This window comes from Nuphar pumila, chromosome 3, assembly GCF_984573655.1.
Source record: "Nuphar pumila chromosome 3, dmNupPumi1.hap1.1, whole genome shotgun sequence".
Taxonomy (NCBI): domain Eukaryota; kingdom Viridiplantae; phylum Streptophyta; class Magnoliopsida; order Nymphaeales; family Nymphaeaceae; genus Nuphar; species Nuphar pumila.
In genome coordinates, this window is record NC_143251.1 from 74,394,773 (window position 1) to 74,415,447 (window position 20,675).

Sequence of the window (20,675 nt, forward strand, 5' to 3'; positions counted from 1 at the left end):
TCAGAGAAGGCAAGAACGACAATGGTATGTATTTATTCTATTAATAATCATGGCAATATGCAAGTTATCATAATATTATCATTAATTATTAATGCATACTTTAAACATTATTTTGTAGGAGGCATATGAGCAACAAATGGTAGAGCGATATGGCGATGATGCTACTCAACATCCATCATTTGATCCTGCAACATGAGTGACTACAGCAGGTGAACCCAAAAAAGGTCGCGTGTTCGGGTTTGGGAGTAATATGAACAGTTCACCAGTTATTGCTTCTTCCAGTTACGGCTCACAGACTTCTTCCGCCGACATAAGCTCCAAGCAGCAGCCTATTCTTTCTAGTGATGATGTACACCAGATCATTAAGGACACACTGGATGACTACTTTCATGACACCGTCGCCCCCTTTCTCCGAGATGAGATCAACAATCTTGTGTTGAACAGGGGATCTTCGATTGCAGGTCCCTCTCAGGTATAATCACATATTCAGTTTTTTGTCTGCCTTAGAACACATATATAACTTTTTGCATGTTTAGAGCACATATAATCATGATAAAATCACATATAGAGTTTTTTGTCTGCCTTAGAGCACATATGAGCATGCTATAATCATATATAAAGTTTTTTGTCTGCCTTAGAGCACATATGAGCATGGTAGAATCACATATAAAGTTTTTTTTACTGCCTTAGAACACATATGAGCATGCTATAATCACATATTCAGTTTTTTGACTGTTTGAGAACACATATGAGCATGTTATAATCACATATTCAGTTTTTTGACTACCTTAAAACACATATGAGCATGCCAAAATCACATATAGAGTTTTTTTACTGCCTTAGAACATATATCATTCATGATAGAATCACATATAAAGTTTTTTGCTTTGCCCGCCTTAGAGCACATATGAGCATGATAGAATCACATATAGAGTTTTTCTGTCTGCCTTGGAACACATATGAGCATGCTATAATCACATATTCAATTTTTTGACTGCCTTAGCACACATACGAGCATGATCGAATCACATATATAGCTTTTTGCCTGCCTTAAAGCACATATGAGCATTGTAGAATCACATATAGAGTTTTTCTAGCTGCCTTAAAACTCATTTGAGCATGATATAATCACATATAAAATTTTTTAATGCCTTAAAACACATATAATTCATGATAGAATCACATATAAAGTTTTTTTATTGCCTTAGAACACATATGAGCACATGATAGAATCACATATAGTGTGTAATTTATTTTATTATATTTTGTTTGATCAATACTGACTGTTTTTTTCTTGTGTAGGCTGCTAGCGATAATCAGCGTAGCGGAGCTGAAGAGACAGATAAAGGCAATGAACAAGACGACACACAAAATCTTGGCGATGATTAGAGAACTGTGTTGAAGAAGTTCTATTTTTTTGTTTCCTAATTGTAATTGTTGAATTGTAAATAATTAAACTTGTTAATTTTAAGGTGGAACGATTAATTGTTGTAGATTTCTTTTATATGGATTTTTTTTGTGTAGTTTGTTTTTTATTTACAGGAAATATAAATTGTACCGTTCTCAGTATTTAATTTTCAAATAAATTTTTTTTTTCGTGTTTGCGACGGAAACATCCGTCGCTATGCATAGAAATCTAGCGACGGCTTAGCGACGGACATAAATCCGTCGCCAAGCCGAGGTCACCGTTTAGTATCGACGGAATAAATCGCTCGTTATTCTATCGCAATTAGCGACGGACCGGGTGACGAATTGATTCTGTCGCCAGTTAGCGTCGAAAAATTCATGACGTAAGCATACCGGCACCTTGTCGTCGCTAATCCGTCGCTAAGCCGGTTAGCGACGGAATGTGGTCGTCGCTAATCCACTGCTTTGTTGTGGTGCCGCCAGCTCCCTCCAGAGACCTCGCCAGCCACCTCCTGTTCTCCTCCCTCGGTCGTTCCCCCTCTGTCACCCCTTTCCCTCGGGTGAGCTTTCTCTCTCGATCGTCGTATTTCAGCCACCAACGCCGGCGACCACCACTCCATGTTTGGCCCTCTAAGGTGTTATCTTCCCCCCTCTCTATTGCCTTCTTCTTCATCTTCTTTCTTCTCGTCTCTCTTCTCCATCCTCGTGTTGGCCTGCAGCTCACCGACAACCTCACCCTCCCTCTCTGACAGCCTCGTCGGGCATCCGACCCCGACCGTTCATCTTAAGTTTTCATTAGGCAGGGGCAAAGCCTTTGCCATTTCAAAGTTCCAACAGGCAGGGGCAAGGCCCCTGCCTACTTTGATTTTTGACAGGCAGGGGCCTAGCCCGTGCCCCTGTTATCCCTTCGGAGAGGCAGAGGCGAGGCTCCCTGTTGCCTTTGGATTTTTGGTGCCAGAGCTTCGCCCCTTGCCCCTTTTTATTTCCCTGTCTGACAAGGGTGTGTCCCCTGCCCCTTCTTCTTCTTTCATTTTTATTATTTAGCAAGCTAATATGTTGTGCCTTCGTGGCTCACACGATGGAGCTGTATGTGCCCTGTGGCCTGTGACTTTTAGCTCGTATACTCAAGACGTGTGTAACCCCCGAAACCCCCAAGGTAGGGAAAAGTCAATACAAGAATGCTAAGTAAAATGTGCACCTTTAGCTCATATATAAATGTACATTGCAGGTGCATAGCAGAGCAAAATACGCGATGCTTAATGTTAAACATCGCATGCGGCTTAAAATGCCATGCGAAAAGAAACAAGAAAAATGCAAATGCAAAAGCATAAAAAATGGGTAAATACTTGTGGTGAGTAAGTGATACAAGCGCATCACATGTTATTTACTTTCTTGGATGCAACACTTTCCTTCTCACACACTCACTTAGTTGTGGATATCTAGGACTGTTTTGCTGGAGTTTAGAAATCATGCTGAGCATGATTTGAATGTATGAGGATAGAAGTGCTCTTATTTTTGTAGTTCAGATTCCATGCTAGTCATGGTAGTAGTTAGCAGGATATTTTAATGTAGTTGCTACATGTACATGTTTGACATTGTTGTGATATGAATGATTGAATGTATTGCAATGTTTGACATGACTATCCATGCTTGCATGAAGTTATTTTCGATTTGATTATGCATTCTATATAAAATTGTATTATGAAAACATGCTTAAATTGAATGTATCATGTTTGTGAATGCGATTTTATCTTCCTAAATATCCTTGTGATATGTGTAAATATGATGTGATAGTGTTACACACAAAAATATTGAATTATCAATGCATGCATAATAGTTTATGAAATTGTATTTTATGTTAAGCATATTTGTGGTAAAGGGGAAGAAAATTTATGCATTAACTGAAATAAAAAAATTGCTCACCAACAATCACCAAACAAGAATTATAGCAAAGTAACAAGGAGAGATTAATCATTATATATATATATATGTGTGTGTGTGTGTGTGTGTGTGTATGTGTGAGAAATGTTAGGCTTGGTTTCTGTACAGATGAATTTACTCCATTTGGAGGTAGATCAACCCCATACACTACAAGAAAAATGCCAAATAACGACGAACTTTTGCGACGGATTTTTTCCGTCACAAATTTATGACGGATTAGCGAGAGAAAACCATCTGTCGCTAAGTTCATAAATATTTACAAAATTAGCGATGAAAAGTTTTCCATCGCCAACTCCGTCGCTACTTAGCGACGGATTAGCGACTAAAATTTTATGTTGCAAAACCTATCGTGCTTAGCGACGAATACCTTCGTCGGTAGTTTGTGATGGAGTTTGTGACAGAAATATTTCATCGCTAAATGTTGTTGTAAAATCTCACTGATTAGCGCCAGACTATCGACAAAAAATTCCGTCGCTAGTTCGTCGCTAACTATCGATGTAAAACGCCCTAGGGCACGAAATCAATTTTTTTTTTACTCACCCGCACCACTCTCTCTCTCTCACCGGCGTCGCTTTTCGTCCTCTCTCCAACTACCACCCCTCCCTCTCTCCGGCTACCAGCGACCGCCCCCCTCACGCTCTCTGGCTATCGCCCCATCCCTCTCTCCAGCTACCGACGACCGCCCTCTCACACTCTCCGGCTACCGCCCCGTCCCTCTCTCCGGCTACCGCCCCCTCCCTCTTTGGTCGCTCGCTATCCGGCGATGGCCCCAGTCACCTCCCACTCTCCCTCTTTCACCTCCCGCTCTCCGGCGACCCTTCCTCTTTCACCTCCTGCTCTCCAGCGACGGGCCCCGAACGCTACGACGTCGGGATTTCAGGTGAACGATCTTTCGATTTCACGATTTCTAGATGATATTGTTCTTGAAAATTTTTGTGTTTCATTTGTTTGTTCTGATGCAGAGATCGTGCTTTTAGTTTCTCTTGCTTTTCTAGCTGAATCTTTCAGTCGTATTCTAGTTTTTGTTTTTTCTTCTTCTTTTTTTTAAGAAAGCTTCGTCAAACGAGTAAGCTTCCGATTTTGGTTCTGGAAGTTTCAGACTACTCATTTCGTTTAATTAGAGAAATCGAGAGTTCTAGTTTCCAATTTTCTAGAATTTTTTGCTAGAGCAATTATGTTTTTTATTTTCTTTGTGGTTGTACTTCTTACCTTTATTTTTGTCTAAGAAATTGAATAAAATCCTTTCAATTTTGTGAACATATATAACAAGGTTGTTTCTTGTTCTTGAGTCTGGAAATTTCTGTCAGGCTGTCGCCCTAAGTTTTCTTCTTCTTGCTTCTTTAGTAGTATCTGGAAATTTGTAGCACCAATAGATTTTTTTATGGAATACTAGATTTTTGTTTTCTACTATTATTTATCTCAGACTTATAGATTATTGTTAATTCCGTTGCAGTGGGAATGATTTTGAGATCCTCTTTCTTTTATTTGATATTTTGACATTTCATTATAGATGTAAATGATATATTGGCATTTCTGTATAGATATGAACCGTTTTGGTTAAATATGCTTTATTGGAAAATATTCAGAGTATACATTTTGATAATCTTTTTTGTTTTAGGCTTTAGCATTGCTTCAATATTGTTTTCTCCCAACATTCTTTGACATTCTTAATACTTGTATATTGGAGTTAAATGCAATTTTCTGGATGTTCTTGGACGTGGTCGTTTTAGTTATTTTTCTGTTCATCGTCTTATGAGTGAAATACGCCATATTTCTTTTTTACTGTCTCTGTTTGATTATTAGAAATATGGTGAATGTTGATCTGATTAAGCTACATTTTCTGTCTAAATGAATCTGAATATTAAATGAATTTCATTATGATTTACTGAATTTCAATATTTGAATGAAATTGAATTTCATTGCAATATTTTTACTGTTTGTTACTGATTTTATTTATATTTTTTACTGTTTTCTGCCGAATAGTAACTTAAGTTTCATTACATTTTTTTTACTGTGTTAATTAAGTTCCATTGCATATTTTTACTATTTGTTTTACTGATTTTTACTTGTCTTTTACTAAGTGTTTTACTGATTTTTTATGTTTGGATTGAATACTAGTGTTAGTGTTAGTTTATTACTTTGTTAGTTGTTTAGTTAAATAGATTAGTTAGTTGTTAATATAGCAATTAGTTAATTATTAAGTGAAAAAATTAGCATTGTTGTAGAAAAAAATATGATTTATATATATATTTGCCTCCCTGTTAATTTTTTTGTCATATCCTTTCTGTATTATTTTGTATATGTATTCTTTGCAGGTACGTTACTGAGTAAATTGCACGATGCTTATTGCTAAGCGTCGCATGCTGTAAAATCTTCAATGCAAAAAAAAAAAATTTTGAAAGGCAAAAGCAATTCAAATCGGGTAAATACCCGTGGTGAGTAAGTGATGCAAGCGCATCACATGTTATTTAATTTTTTGGATGCAACACTTTTCTGTTCACACACTCACTTAGTTGTTGATATCTAGGATTGTTTTGATAGAGTTTGGAGATTATGATGAGCATGATTTTAATGTATGTGAATAAAAGTGTTCTTATTTTTGGAGTACGGATTCCATACTAAGCATAGTAGTAGTTAGCGGGATATTGGAGTGTATTTGCTGCAGGTACATGTTTGACTTTTTTTTTCTATGAATGATTTTGATGTATTGCAATGTTTGATGTGATTATGTTCATGCTTGCATGTAGTTACTTTCAATTTGATTATGACTTCCATGTGAAATTGTATAATGAAAGCATGCTTAATTGGTTAGCATTATGATGATTCTCTTATAATTGGTTAGGATACTATTCGTAACATCATACGACAAAATGACTGCAAACCGTTAATAGATGTACCGTAGGATAGTTGACAATGAAGTATCGCATGAATATATGGATGGTGTTGAAAGTTTTATTGAATTTGCAACGACAAGTGTCAGTATAGTGGATCCCAAAGGTCGGATTAGGAGTCTCTACAAGATTTGTAAGAACAATCAATTTGTAAAACCTCATGGCGTTAGATATCACATATATAGGAAGGATTTTGTGAGTGATTATCAGAAGTAGACCTTTCATAGTGAAGAATATATGAACAGTTTTGATGCACGGGTGAATGTGGTACACAATAATCTATATATGAATTTGATATTTGATGCTGCAGGAATAGAACTGGGTTATGCTATGGGTCCTAGTGATGTAACAACTGGGGTAGAGGAAGAAGCATCAAACAATGCAGCTAGTAGATTTTATGATTTACTTAGAGATGCTGATGAGCCACTTTGGAATGGTTGCGAGAGTCACACTATCTTGTATGCAGTTCTTCAACTACTGAATTTGAAGTCCGAGTATAATTTGAGTCAATCATGTTTTGACCGTTTGTGCATGATAGTAAAGAGTATGTTGCCCAAAGATGAGAAATTGTCACAAAATTTCTATCGTGCGAAGGTTATGGTTAACACTCTAGGTATGGGGTATCAAAAGATAGATGCTTGTCCAAATCACTGCATGTTGTATTTCAAGGATCTGAAAAATAGTATATCATGCATGTCATGTGGGCATCCTCGGTTCAAGCCAAAGACAAGAGGCAATGGTAGCACGAGATCAAAAGAAGTTTTATATAAGTCGCTCCTCTACTTTTCTATCACCCCTAGATTGCAACGATTGTATATGTCTTCAGTGAAAATAAAGTTTGACATGATGAAAACAAGATCACACATTCTATTGATGCGAAAGCTTGGAAGTACTTTGATCGTACTCATCAGAACTTCGCAATGAAAGTGAGAAATGTTAGACTTGGTGTATATACAGATGAATTTAATCCATTTGAGGGTAGATCAACTTCATACTCATGTTGGTCAGTATTTGTAACTCCATACAACCTTCCACTAAGCTTGTGAATGAAGTGTCAGAATCTTTTCTTGTCTCTATTGATCCCTGGTCCGACCTCACCTAGACAAAATCTTGATGTATATTTAAGGTCATTGATTGATGAACTAAAAGTAATGTGGGATGACAGTGTTATCACGTACGATGCCCACAAAAAATAAAATTTCAATATGAAGGTCATTGTTTTATGGACAACCAGTGACTTCCCTGCATATGGTATGTTATCTTGTTGGAGCACACATGGAAGGTTGGCATGTCCGTACTGCATGAAGGACACAAAATCATTTAGATTGATGCATGGAAGGAAGTTGTGCTAGTTTGAGTGTCATCGTCGATTTCTATCCAGTGACTATCCGTTTTGAATACAAAAGAATGTGTTTCGAGCAGGCACAACTGAAATGGAAGGTCCACCGACAAGATTGTCTGGTATATAGATTTTAAGAAGATTGCGATACTTTCCAAAGGTATTAACAGATGCCTATAGTCTGATGCCCTTCCTTGGATTTGGGAAGGATCATAATTGGACAAAGAAATCTATATTTTGGGAACTACCATATTGGCCGACCTTATTGATACGACATAATTTGAATGTGATGCTTGTGGAGAAAAATGTGTTTGATAATGTATTCAATACAGTAATGAATGTTAAAGGAAAAACGAAGGATAATCTGAAGGCACATATGGATTTAAAAGTAATATGTAAAAGATCAGAATTAGAACTCAAAGAGTATAATGGCAAAGTACTGAAACCAAAGGCAAGATACATGCTTCGACCTGATCAAATAAAACAGGTATGTCAATGGTTGAGATAATTGATATTTTCAGATAGATACGTCTCTAACATTGCTCAGGCTGTGAAGATCGACGATGGACAGTTATATGGGTTGAAGAGCCAAGATTGTCATATCTTTATGCAACGATTGATACCCTTAGCATTCAATGATATGTTAGACAAACCTATATGGAGGTATTATCTGAGTTGAGTAGATGTTTTAGAACATTGTGCACATCGGAAGTTGTAGTATCTGAGGTAAAGAATCTTGAGGATTCTGTCGTCACTACTATTTGTCAGCTAGAGAAGATATTTTCGTTAGCATTTTTCGATGTTATAAAGCATTTGATCATACATTTGCCATATGAACTAAGGGTTGGTGGTCCTGTGCAATATCAGTGGATGTACCCATTTAAAAGGTATATTTTTTCTTATATTTTTCTCTTCAATGACAGATATTTCAAATTTGAGCTATATATTTTTTACAGATGCATGTTTGACCTCAAAAAAAAGGTTCGAAATAAAGCAAGAGTAGAATGCTCTATTTGTAAGGCGTACACTTTAGAAAAGATTTCAAATTTCTCATCTATGTACTTTGAACCTCACATTCCAACACGTTACACATGCCCACCTCGTAACGATGATGAAGAATAATTTATTGTTGCTGACAAACTCTTGATATTTCAACCACTTGGGCATGCATTTGGTAGTTGTCGATCAAGACTCTTGGCAGATCGAGAGCAAGACGCAACACAAATCTATATTCTTTTTAATTGCTAAGCGATCAACCCATACATCGAGTAAGTACATGTAGACGCAACACAAATGTAAATCTTTTTATGTTCTAGACGTGCATACATGGTTCGGTAATATAAGTATTTGTTAAGTGTAGACAATTTGATCTGGAGTTGCGAAGAGAAGTTTCACATCTCACTGATGCATAAATGCAAAAAGAACGTGAAACTAAGTTTGTGGAGTGGTTGAAAGAGTTGGTAAGGATGATGACATAAATTATCTATGTGTAAACAACACTAAGTTACTTAATTGGTCCTGATCACAATCATTATTTATATTTGTAGGTTCGCCGTGGTGATTTTAAAGATCAAGGAATATATTTTTTACAAAACAGCCAGACCAAAGTTGTGCAATATTATAACAGGTACATCGTAAATGGTTATCGATTCCATACAAAAGACTACAGTATAAACAAATCAATAATGAAAAGTGGCATGTGTATTAAGGGTAGCAGCTACGGTGAAAATGAATATGATTAGTATGGTGTTATAGAGGAAATAATGGATTTGACTTAGGCATAAATAATAAGGTAACTTTATTCAAGTGTCATTGGTTTGATCCAACTGCAACAAGAGTTGACAAAGCCTCAGACATTGTGGAGGTGAATCATAAATCAAGGTTTGGAACATATGAACCATTCATATTAGCCTCACAAGCTCAACAAGTTTACTATACTTCATATCCAAGTACAAAGAAGTCAGATAGAAATGAATGATGGGCAGTTTGTAAGGTAAAGTTCAAATTATACCCTGAGTATGATAAGTTACAAGAAGACAAGTTAACTGAAGAGAGTGATTACTATCAATCAGATGATATCTATGACTTCTCTTATGGTCATGATGTCGCGCATGATATGCATGTCATATCTCCATTGGTCGATGCTTCATTCATGGAAGAATGTGATCCAAATGATATACCAAGTGGATGGACAAATAATGAAGAAGAAGAAGATGATGAAAAAGAGCAGGAAGAAAAAGAATATGAAAGTCAAACAAGTGATGAAGAAGAATTCTTGAGCTAGTGAGCAAAATCTTGTAATACAAACCTCTATTGAATGTATTCCAATGTTTGAATGTTATACAAAATCAATTTTTATTCTTTGATTATGTATCTTCGATACGTATCGAGTTATGATTTGAATGTATTGTAACGTGTTGAATGTATTGCAATACTTCATATGAATGATTTCAAATTATTTGAATGTATTGAAATGTATTGCAATGATGTGAATGATTAGAAGGTATTCCAGTGTTTGAATGTATTGCATTACATTTTTTATTCTTTGATTATGTATCTTTGATACGTATATAGTTATGATTTGAATGTATTGTACTGTGTTTGAATGATTTGAATGTATTGTAATACTTGATGTGAATGATTTCAAATTATTTGAATATATTGCATGACATTTTTGATTTGTTAGAATATGGTTCATGGATGTTACAGTAGTCATTCATCCAGTAGTAGCCAGTCTCAACCTTCATTTTCACGGGTTGCTTTGATAGATATATCTTTTAACTAATTGTATACTTGATTAGTTTAAATGCGTATTCTGAGAATTTTTAATGCATTTTTCTACAGATGATGTTTCACCTATACATGACCCTTACACCAGTTATTCATATAAGTCACGAGCCAACGCAGGATGCAGGGTCTTCTCAGTCTGACACAAGAAGACTCATTCAAATAGTGTATATCGATAATCGACCGTAAGTATTTCATTTTCACTTATTACTTATCTTATAAATATTGTATATTGATAGTTAATGTGTACCAATTCATGTGCAGTGCGCGCTTCAAGCCATAATAAGTAATATGAGATATTAGGAATTCACTACTTCAACATCTACCAGAAGCAGTCGCTCAATAGAAAGAGTACCTGAAGAAAGTGTTGGACAGATTGTAGTCCTCATTCATGGTATACAATCGTTTTTTATAGTTAATGTGTTTCATATTTATTTTTTTGTTATAGTCATGTCTACTAACTTTCTAAAAATATTTATAGGTTTCGGATCGCTTCGCGACTACGATGAAGGAACATGATGCAAGAAAGGTATGACAGAAGGTGGCTGCCAATCGATTTGCAAACATGCTGCATAATATGAAGACTGCAACAAGAAAAACATTTGGCAAGATAAATGATCCACTGCAATGGAAGGGCCATGGACCTCCTACTATCAGATCAAATGTTTGGGATGCAATGTGCGATAAGTGAGTGGTACATGAATTTCGAAACCGCTCAACGAAGGCTGCACAAAACTGAGCAAAAATGCCTGATGCCCATCTACACATAGGTGGATCTAGGACTTTTGGGAGCCATTTGAAGAAAATGGTAACTCATTAATATATATATTGTCAATTTTATAAGTATTGTTGCAAACCTGTTAAATAATTCTTTTATCATTTAACTTCGCAGGAAACAGAGAAAGAAGACATTGTCATACAAGGATGTGTTTGTTGAAACACATAAACATAAGACCACGGAAGAGTTCGTATTAGAGAAGGCGAGAATGACAATGGTATGCATTTATTATATTAATAATCATTATAATATATAATTTATCATAAACATTATAATTTTTAATTATTATGTCATATTATAATCATTACTTTGTAGGAGTCATATGAGAAACAGATGGTAGAGAGATATGGTGATGACTCCACTCAACATCCACCTTTTGATCCTGCAGCATGAGTGACTGCAACAGGTGAACCCAAAAACGGTCGTGTGTTAGGGTTTGGGACTAATATGAACACCTCACCAGTCGTTGCTTCCTCCAGTCATGGCTCACAGAGTTCTCCCGTTAACATCAGTTTCACACATTCGACTGACCCGCCTAATTCTTGGGATGGTGTACGCCAGCTCGTTAAGGACACAATGCATGACTACTTATATAAAGTAATTTTTGATGTTGTCTGTAATGAGTTAAGTAATTTTTTTCAGAACAGGGGAACTTCGTCTATAGGTGAATCTCAGGTATGAAAGTTTCATGTTATGTATTGTATGCTATTAGATTTCATGTCACTTCGATTGCCTTAACTTAGGTGCATTGCATATAATTTATTTCAGTATATTTTCTTTATCAATACTAACCTTTTCTTTCTTATATAGGTTGTTGGCGCTAATCAGCGTAATAGAGCTGAAGGCGCATATCGAGATAATGAAGAAGAGGACACACAAAAACTTGTCGATGGTTAGATTCATATGTTGCATTTGGTGTACCTTCTTTTTGTTTAAAAATTTTAAATGTTCAATTGTAAATAATTATAACTTGCGAATTTTGTAGTGGATCGATTAATTGTTTTAGTTTCCTTTTATATGTGTTTTGATAAGAAATATAAATTGTATAGGAAATAAAAATTATATTACGAGAAATTTTTTCTCGATATTTATGTTTTAAACAATTTTTTCCTTTTTTGAGACGGATTAGCGATGGAAATATCTGTCGCTATTTGGTACCGGCATGCAATTTAGCGACGGATTAGGGATGGATTTTAATTCATTGCTATTTACTAGTTGGTCATTGTTTTTGCAATGGATCCTAATTCATTGTTGGGTTCGTCACTATATTAGCGACGACATTAGTGACGTATATTAATTCATCGCAAAACCAAAATCTTCGTATAGTAACGACGACTTTGCGACGAAACTTGTCGTTCGCTAATTCATCGCAAATTAGCAACAGAACTGGCGATAGATAGTTTATGTTGCTAATTAGCGACTATAATTTTGCGATGAAAGTCATCCGTCGTTACTCTAATGCTAATCTGTCACTAAACACGTTAGTGACGAATTAGCGATGGAGTAGGGTCGTCACCAATTCACTGATTTCTTGTAGTGATACTCGTGTTGGCCAGTATTTGTCACCCCATACAATCTTCCTCCAAGCTTGTGTATGAAGCATCAAAATCTTATCTTATCTCTATTGATCCTTGGTGTGACGTCTTCGGGCTAAAATCTTGATATATATTTAAGGTCATTGATTGATAAACTGAAAATACTGTGGGATGACGGTGTTCTCACATACGATGCCCACAAAAAATAAAACTTTAATATGAAGGTTGTTGTTTTATGGATAATTAGTGACTTTCCTGCATATGGTATGTTATCTGGTTGGAGCACACATGGGAGGTTGGCATGTTCGTACTACATGAAGGGTACACAATCTTTTAGATTGATGCATGAAAGAAAGTTGTATTGGTTTTATTATCACCATCGATTTCTACCCAGCGACCATCCATTCCAACGACAAAAGAATATGTTCTGAGCAGGCACAACTGAAATAGAAGGTCCACCTACATGGTTGTCTGGCATAAAAATTTTAAGACGATTATGATACTTTCCATATGGACTGACAGAAGCCCGTAGTCTGATGCCCTTCCTTGAATTTAGGAAGGATCATAATTGGACAAATAAATCTATATTTTAAGAACTACTATATTGGCCGACCTTTTTGATACGACATAATTTGGATGTGATGCATGTAGAGAAAAATGTATTTGATAATGTTTTAATACAATAATGAATGTCAAAGGAAAAATGAAAGGTAATCTGAAGGCCCATATGGATTTAAAAGTAATATGTAAAAGACCAGAATTAAAACTCCAAGAGTACAATGGCAAAGTACTGAAATCAAAGGCAAGGTACGTGCTTGGACCAGATCAGGTAAAGCAGGTATGTCAGTAGTTTAGACAGTTGAGATTTCCAGATGGATATGTTTCTAACATTGCTCGAGCTGTGAAGATAGACGAGGGATAATTATATGGGTTGAAGAGCCATTATTGTCATGTCATTATGTAACAGTTAATTCTCCTAGCATTCCATGATATGTTAGACAAACCTATATGGGGTATTATCTGAGTTGAGTAGATATTTTAGAACATTGTGTGCATCGGAAGTTGTAGTAACTGAGGTAAAGAATCTTGAGGATTCTGTCGTCACTACTATTTGTCAGCTAGAGAAAATATTTTCGCCAACATTTTTCGATATTATGGAACATGTGATCATACATTTTCCATATGAACTTAGGGTTAGTGGTCATGTGCAATATCGATGGATGTACTCATTTGAAAGGTATATTTTTATTTATATTTTTCTCTCTAATGCTATTGAGAATTTATTGTATTACGAGATGTATATTGTTGACAAATGTATGTTTGACCTCAAAAAAAAGTTTGAAATAAATCAAGAGTGGAGGGTTCAATTTGTGAGGTATACACTTTAGAAGAAATTTCAAATTTCTCATCTATGTACTTTGAACCTCACATTCCAACACGTTACACTTGTCCACATCGTAATGATGATGAAGAACAAGTTACTATAGTTGACAAACTATGGATATTTAAACTACTTGGGCATGCCTTTGGCAGTTGCCGGTCAAGACTCTTGGAAGATCGAGAGCAAGACACAATACAAATCTATATCATTTTTAATTACTCAGCTATCGACCCCTACATCGAGTAAGTATATATAATATGTTATACTAAGTTCTCTACGTACGTACATGGTTCAGTAATATAATTATTTGTTAAGTGCAGACGATTTGATCTATAGTTGTGAAGAGAATTTCCACATCTCACTGATTCAGAAGTACAAAGAGAACGTAAAAATAAGTTTGGGGTATGGTTCAAAGAGTTGGTAAGGAAGATGACATGCATTCTTTCTGTATAAACAACAATATGTTACTTAATTGGTCGTGATTACAGTTATTGTTTATGCTTATAGGTCCGCCACGATGATGTTAATGACCAAGGAATATGTGATTTACAAAATGATCCGACCAAAGTTGTGCAATATTACAATGGGTACATCGTAAATGGTTATCGATTCCATACAAAAGACTATGATGTAAACAAGACAATGATGAATAGTGACGTGTGTGTCAAGGGTAGTAGTTACGGTAAAAATGAACTTGACTACTACAGTGTTATTAAAGAAATAATGGAGTTGACTTACTTAGGCATAAATAACATGGTAAATTTATTCACACATCTTTATTGTCCGATGTCACACGTATGAAAGAATATGATTCAAATGATATACCAAGTGAATGAGCACACAATGAAGAAGAAGACAAAGAAGATGAGGAGAAACAAGAAGAATATGAAAGTCAAACAAGTGATGAGGAAGCATACTCAAGCTAATGAAATATATCTTGTAATACATACCACATCACTTTCTCATATGCTCTTATGTTTGTAGTTCGTAGACCATGCTAGTCATGGTTATAGTTAGTGAAATATTGGAGTGTGTTTGCTGCAGGTACATGTTTGACATTGTTATGATATGAATGATTTGAATGTATTTCCATGTTTGATGTGACTATATGCATGCTTGCATGAAGTTATTTTCGATTTCATTATATATCTATGTTCATGGAATTATATATCATGTTACATTTCATGCATACTTAGCATGTACATGCACAGTTCACGCATAGTTATAAAACTGATTCGTGTAGAACCTTTAAATCTTTACATTTCATGCATATGTCATGTTCATGCTAAGATCAAGAGTTATGTAACTGATCCAAATAACATTTTTATTTATTAGAATATGGTTCGTAGAGGTCATAGTGGTCGAGCAGACATAGGTCGAGGATCAAGTGGAGGTCGTGGGATATCATTAGATAGATGTCTTTGTGTTATATTTAAATATTGGAATTTATTATATTTTTGCTTATATGTTGATATAAAAATTGTTACTTGTTAATTGTCTTTATAGGATCCCAGCTCTGTGATAACAAGTCTCAGCCTTCGTCTTCATGTAATGCTTCAATAGGTATATCATTTAAATAATTATATACTTGATTAGTTTATATGTGTATTGTATGAATTTTTCACTCAATGTTTTGTAGAGGATGTTTCGTCTGCACATGACCCACTTACACCAGCTACTTATATACATCATGAGACAATGCCGATATAGGGTCTTCTCAATCTGACACACGATGACTCATTCAAATAGTGTATATCGATAGTCGATCGTAAGTATTTTATTGTCACTTATCCAATACTTATCTTATGAATAGTGTATATCGATAGTCGATTGTTAATATGTACCAATTCATGTGCAGTGCGAGGTTCGAGCCACAAGAAGTAATATAAGAAATTAAGAAGTCACTAGTTCAACATCTTCCAAGACCGGTCGCTCAATGGAAAGAGTACTCGAATGAGATGTTAGACAGATTATGGTCCTCATTCATGGTATATAATCATTTATCATAGCTAATGTATTTCATATTTAATTTTTTGTTATAGTCATGTGTACTAACTTTCTGAAATTATTTATAGGCTTTGAATCGCTTCGCGACAATGAAGGAGGAGCAGGACGTGAGGCTAGTATGACAGAAGGTGATTGCTAGTCGATTTGCCGACATGTTGCACAATATGAAGACTGCAACAATAAAAGCAACTGGTGGGATAGATGATCCACTGCAGTGGAAGGGCCATGACCCTTCTACTATCAGGATAGATTATTGGGATGTAATATACGACAAGTGGGCGAGCCATAAATTTCAAAACCGCTCAGCAAAGATTGCACAAAACCGAACGAAGATGTCTGATGCCCATCTACACACAGATGGATCTAGGACTTTTGGGAGCTACCAGAAGAAAATGGTAACTCATCAATATATATTGTCAAATTTATAAGTATTTCTGCATACTTTTTAATTGATTTTTTTTATCATTTAACCTTACAGGAAGCTGAAAAAGGAGGCATTATACCTTATAAGGATATGTTTGTTGAAACACATAGACGTAAGAGCACAAGAGAGTTCATATCAGAGAAGACAAGAGCGACAACGATATATATTTATTGTATTAATAAACATTATAATATACAAGTTACCATGAATTACATTATCATAAATATTATAATTCTTAATTATTAATTCATACTATAATCATTACTTTGTAAGAGTCATACGAGCAGTAGATGGTAGAGCGATATGGCGATGACTCCACTCAGCATCCGCCTTTTGATCCTACAACATGGATGAATGCAACCAGTGAACCCAAAAAAGGGTCGTGTGTTCGAGTTAGGGAGTAACATGAACACCATACTAGTCATTGTCTCCTGTAGCCAGGGCTCTCGGAGTTCTCTCGCCAGCATCAACTCTCACCGTACGATTAACCCTGTTGTTTCTTGGGATGGTATTCGCCAGCTTCTTCAAGACACAATGCATGACTTTTTACATGAAACCATTCTCAACCTTGTCCATAATAAGTTGTGCAACTTTTTTCAGGACAAGAGAACTTCGTCTGCATTCAACATAAGCTCTGGTGCCCGTCAGGTATAAAGTTTCATGTCATTTGTTTCATGTCGTTAGATTTCAAGCTAGTATATGCATGATTGAATCACTATGAATTTTTATTGATAGCATTAGAACACATGTATCCATGATTGAATCACTATAAAAAAAATTGACAACCTTATAACACATATAAGCATGATTTCATCACTATGAAAGTTTTTCGACTGCCTTATAACACATATATGCATGATTGAATTACTATGAAAGTTTTTTGACAACCTTAGAATACATATAAGTATGATTTCATCACTATGAAAGTTTTTTAACTGCTTTATAACATATATATGCATGATTGAATTAATATGAAAGTTTTTTGACAACCTTAGAACACATAAGCATGATTTCATCACTATGATTTTTTTACTGCTTTATAACACATATGCATAATTGAATCACTATGAAAGTTTTTTGACAACCTTACAACTCATATAAGCATGATTTCATCGCTATAAAAGTTTTTTTACTGCCTTATAACACATATATGCATGATTGTAATACATAACACATTTATTTGACATAAACCATATATGCATGCTTGAATCTCTATGACATTTTTTTGACAACCTTAGAACACATATCTACATGATTAAATCACTATGATTTTTTTTGTTAGCCTTAGAACACATATCTGAATTATGTTAATGTCCTTCACTTTATTGCTAGTCTATGTGGCATTCAACCAAGTTACTTTGATTGCCTTAGATTAGGTGCATTGCATAAAATTTATTTTATTATATTTTGTTTATCAATACTAACATTTAGGTTCTCTTGTAGGATGCTGGAGATGATCAACGTAGAGGAGTTGATGGAGGCATGGATGAAGGGGCAGATCGAGACAATGAAGAGGATGATGCTCTGAATCTTGGCGATGATTAGATTCATGTGTTGAATTTGTTTCACATACTTATTGTTTCAAACGAAACTCTTTATATATATTTACTTCTAACTAATTAGAATTTGGCGAGGATTATAGTGGGTTGTTAAATTTGTTTCACTTATAACTTCTGTTAAATTTGTTTCACCTGCTTTGTATATACATTTTTTATGTGTACTTTGTTTTTTATACATAGGTTATATAAATTGTATAACAAGAATTTTTTTCTCGATATTTATAGTTCAAACAATTTTTTTTTTAAATTTATGATGGATTAGCGACGGATATTATCCATTGCTAATATATGTCATGAATTTAGTGATGAATTAGGGATGGATATTTATCTGTCTCAAAAACTGAATCAGCTAATGTTTTGTAACAAAATATAATCCATCGTGAATCCATCGATAAATTGGCGATGAAATTTAGCGACGGATATGCATTCATCATTAAATTTTAGCGATAGATTATCGACGAATATGTATCTGTCGTAAAACCAATCAGTCCTTATTTAGCGGCGGATGATGACATTCGCTAATCCATCATTAATTAGCGATAAAAGTAGTGACAAATCAGTTCTGTCGTTAATTAGCGACCAGGAAATTGCGATGGACGCTATCCATCTCTAAGCCATCTCCAATCTGTCACTAAATAGATTAGCGATGGATTTGCGATGGATTATCATCAGATAATGTCCATCACTTATCCGTAGAATTCTTGTAGTGTAAATAAAATTAGACGTCTCGATAATAACCTACTGGTGATGATATCTATTTTTTTTATGATGATGATAATGTATTTTATCTAAGCCAAACCATTGTGGTCATGTAAAAAAAGACTAGCTTTTTTCATAAAAGATTGTGGTTGTAAATCATATCGATTTGTAGTTTTGAAGTTACCACGACAACGATATGTCTTTGTTAGTCTTTGTGAACGAAATCAATTTGTATTTATGAAGTTATTGCAACAACGATGTGTCTTTGTTAGTTTTTGTGAATGAAATCGATTTGTATTTATAAAGTTACCTCGATTTGTATCATTGAATTATTCTTGATTTGTACTTTACTAAGTCTCTAAATCGTGTGACTTTGCTTATTATTATTTTTGTCCATTTATTAATCAGTTATTGTGTAAATCGTTTCATGGCCAAACCATTGGTCATGATGTATTGTAACTAGATACTCATATTTTTGGTAAATGAATGTGGTTGTAAATAACGTTGATTTGTATTTAAGAAGCTACTGCGATAATGATATATCTTTGTTTGTCTTTGTGAACGATATTGATATATAATATCACGATTTATTCATATCGATTTGCAACTGTTGCTAAAATATTGTTTTTGTATAAAACGTAAATCGATATCATGTTGTAAATCACGTCGAATTTAACTTAATTTTTTTCATTAAATTTCACCTCGATTTGTATTTATGGGTTTAGGTGAGGGAGTGATTGGATTGGGTTGTACAATGATATGTATATTTAAAGGCTAGATGAGACAACGATTTGTCCATGCACTTTTATCGCAATTTATACTCATGCACATTGTGATTTTCATCCAGTTATGGCCGACATAGACGTCATTGTGTAGTTCATGATAGGACACTATATGGTATAACGATTTATATACCAAATAAATCACTATACAGACGATTTACTAATGGTGTAAAAATTAAGCAGTTTATTTACAGAACAACTTTTTTGCGTAATGATTCAACTACAGTATATGTATAATGATTTGTATATGTTAAGGATAGATGAGACAACAATTTTTACTAATTGTATAAGCACTGAACAATGGTGATTTACCTACGGTATCAAAATTGTAGCTCTGTAGGCTAGATGAGACAACGATTTATACATGTGAAGGATATATATTATAATGATTTATATATGTGAAGGATATATTATTAAATAGAATTCACTCACGATTCCTGTGTTCCATAGCTCACTTTTAAATTGATCTAAGTCAGTCATGAAATAGAACAATATAAGACACTACATTAAGTTTTACAGGAAATGCAAACATCCTCTCAACATTGATTACATCCCAAAAGACTTGTAAAACTGAAGCTATCTTTTCAAAACAACTAGTCGGGAGGATTGAAGGTTCCAACATTGTAGTGCATGTCTATAGGGTATTGCTGCATATTGAAAATTACATAAGTTAGATATTGATAAGCTGCATATAATGCAATTTACATGAAAAGCAATATAATGTATTACATACATTTTCATGCGAAGGGCTTGGTTGCTTTTGCTTAGAGGTTGGTTGTTTCTTAGACCTTTTCTTGCCAACCAATTCTAGTGCACCCTTTGTCCTCCGACGACTGCGATCAGAGGCAGGTTTTCTTTTGATACCCTTTGCTAGGTGAATTTTTTCATCATAATCTACAACGTTGACTCCTGACTTGTTGAAGATTATGTTTACGCTTCGGCGCAACTTCTCATCTGGGTCAAGAGAAGAACTATTTTTACCTCCATTGTTTGCTCGTATTTTCTTGGACTGGTATTCATGAGTTGCAACAGACTGATGGTGAATTAACTGCATGTTTTCAAGTAACTCCCTTGACACTTTTCTCATGCATACATAGGCTTCTTCATTTTTTGATGTCAAATCTGCAACATACACAAGTGACCTA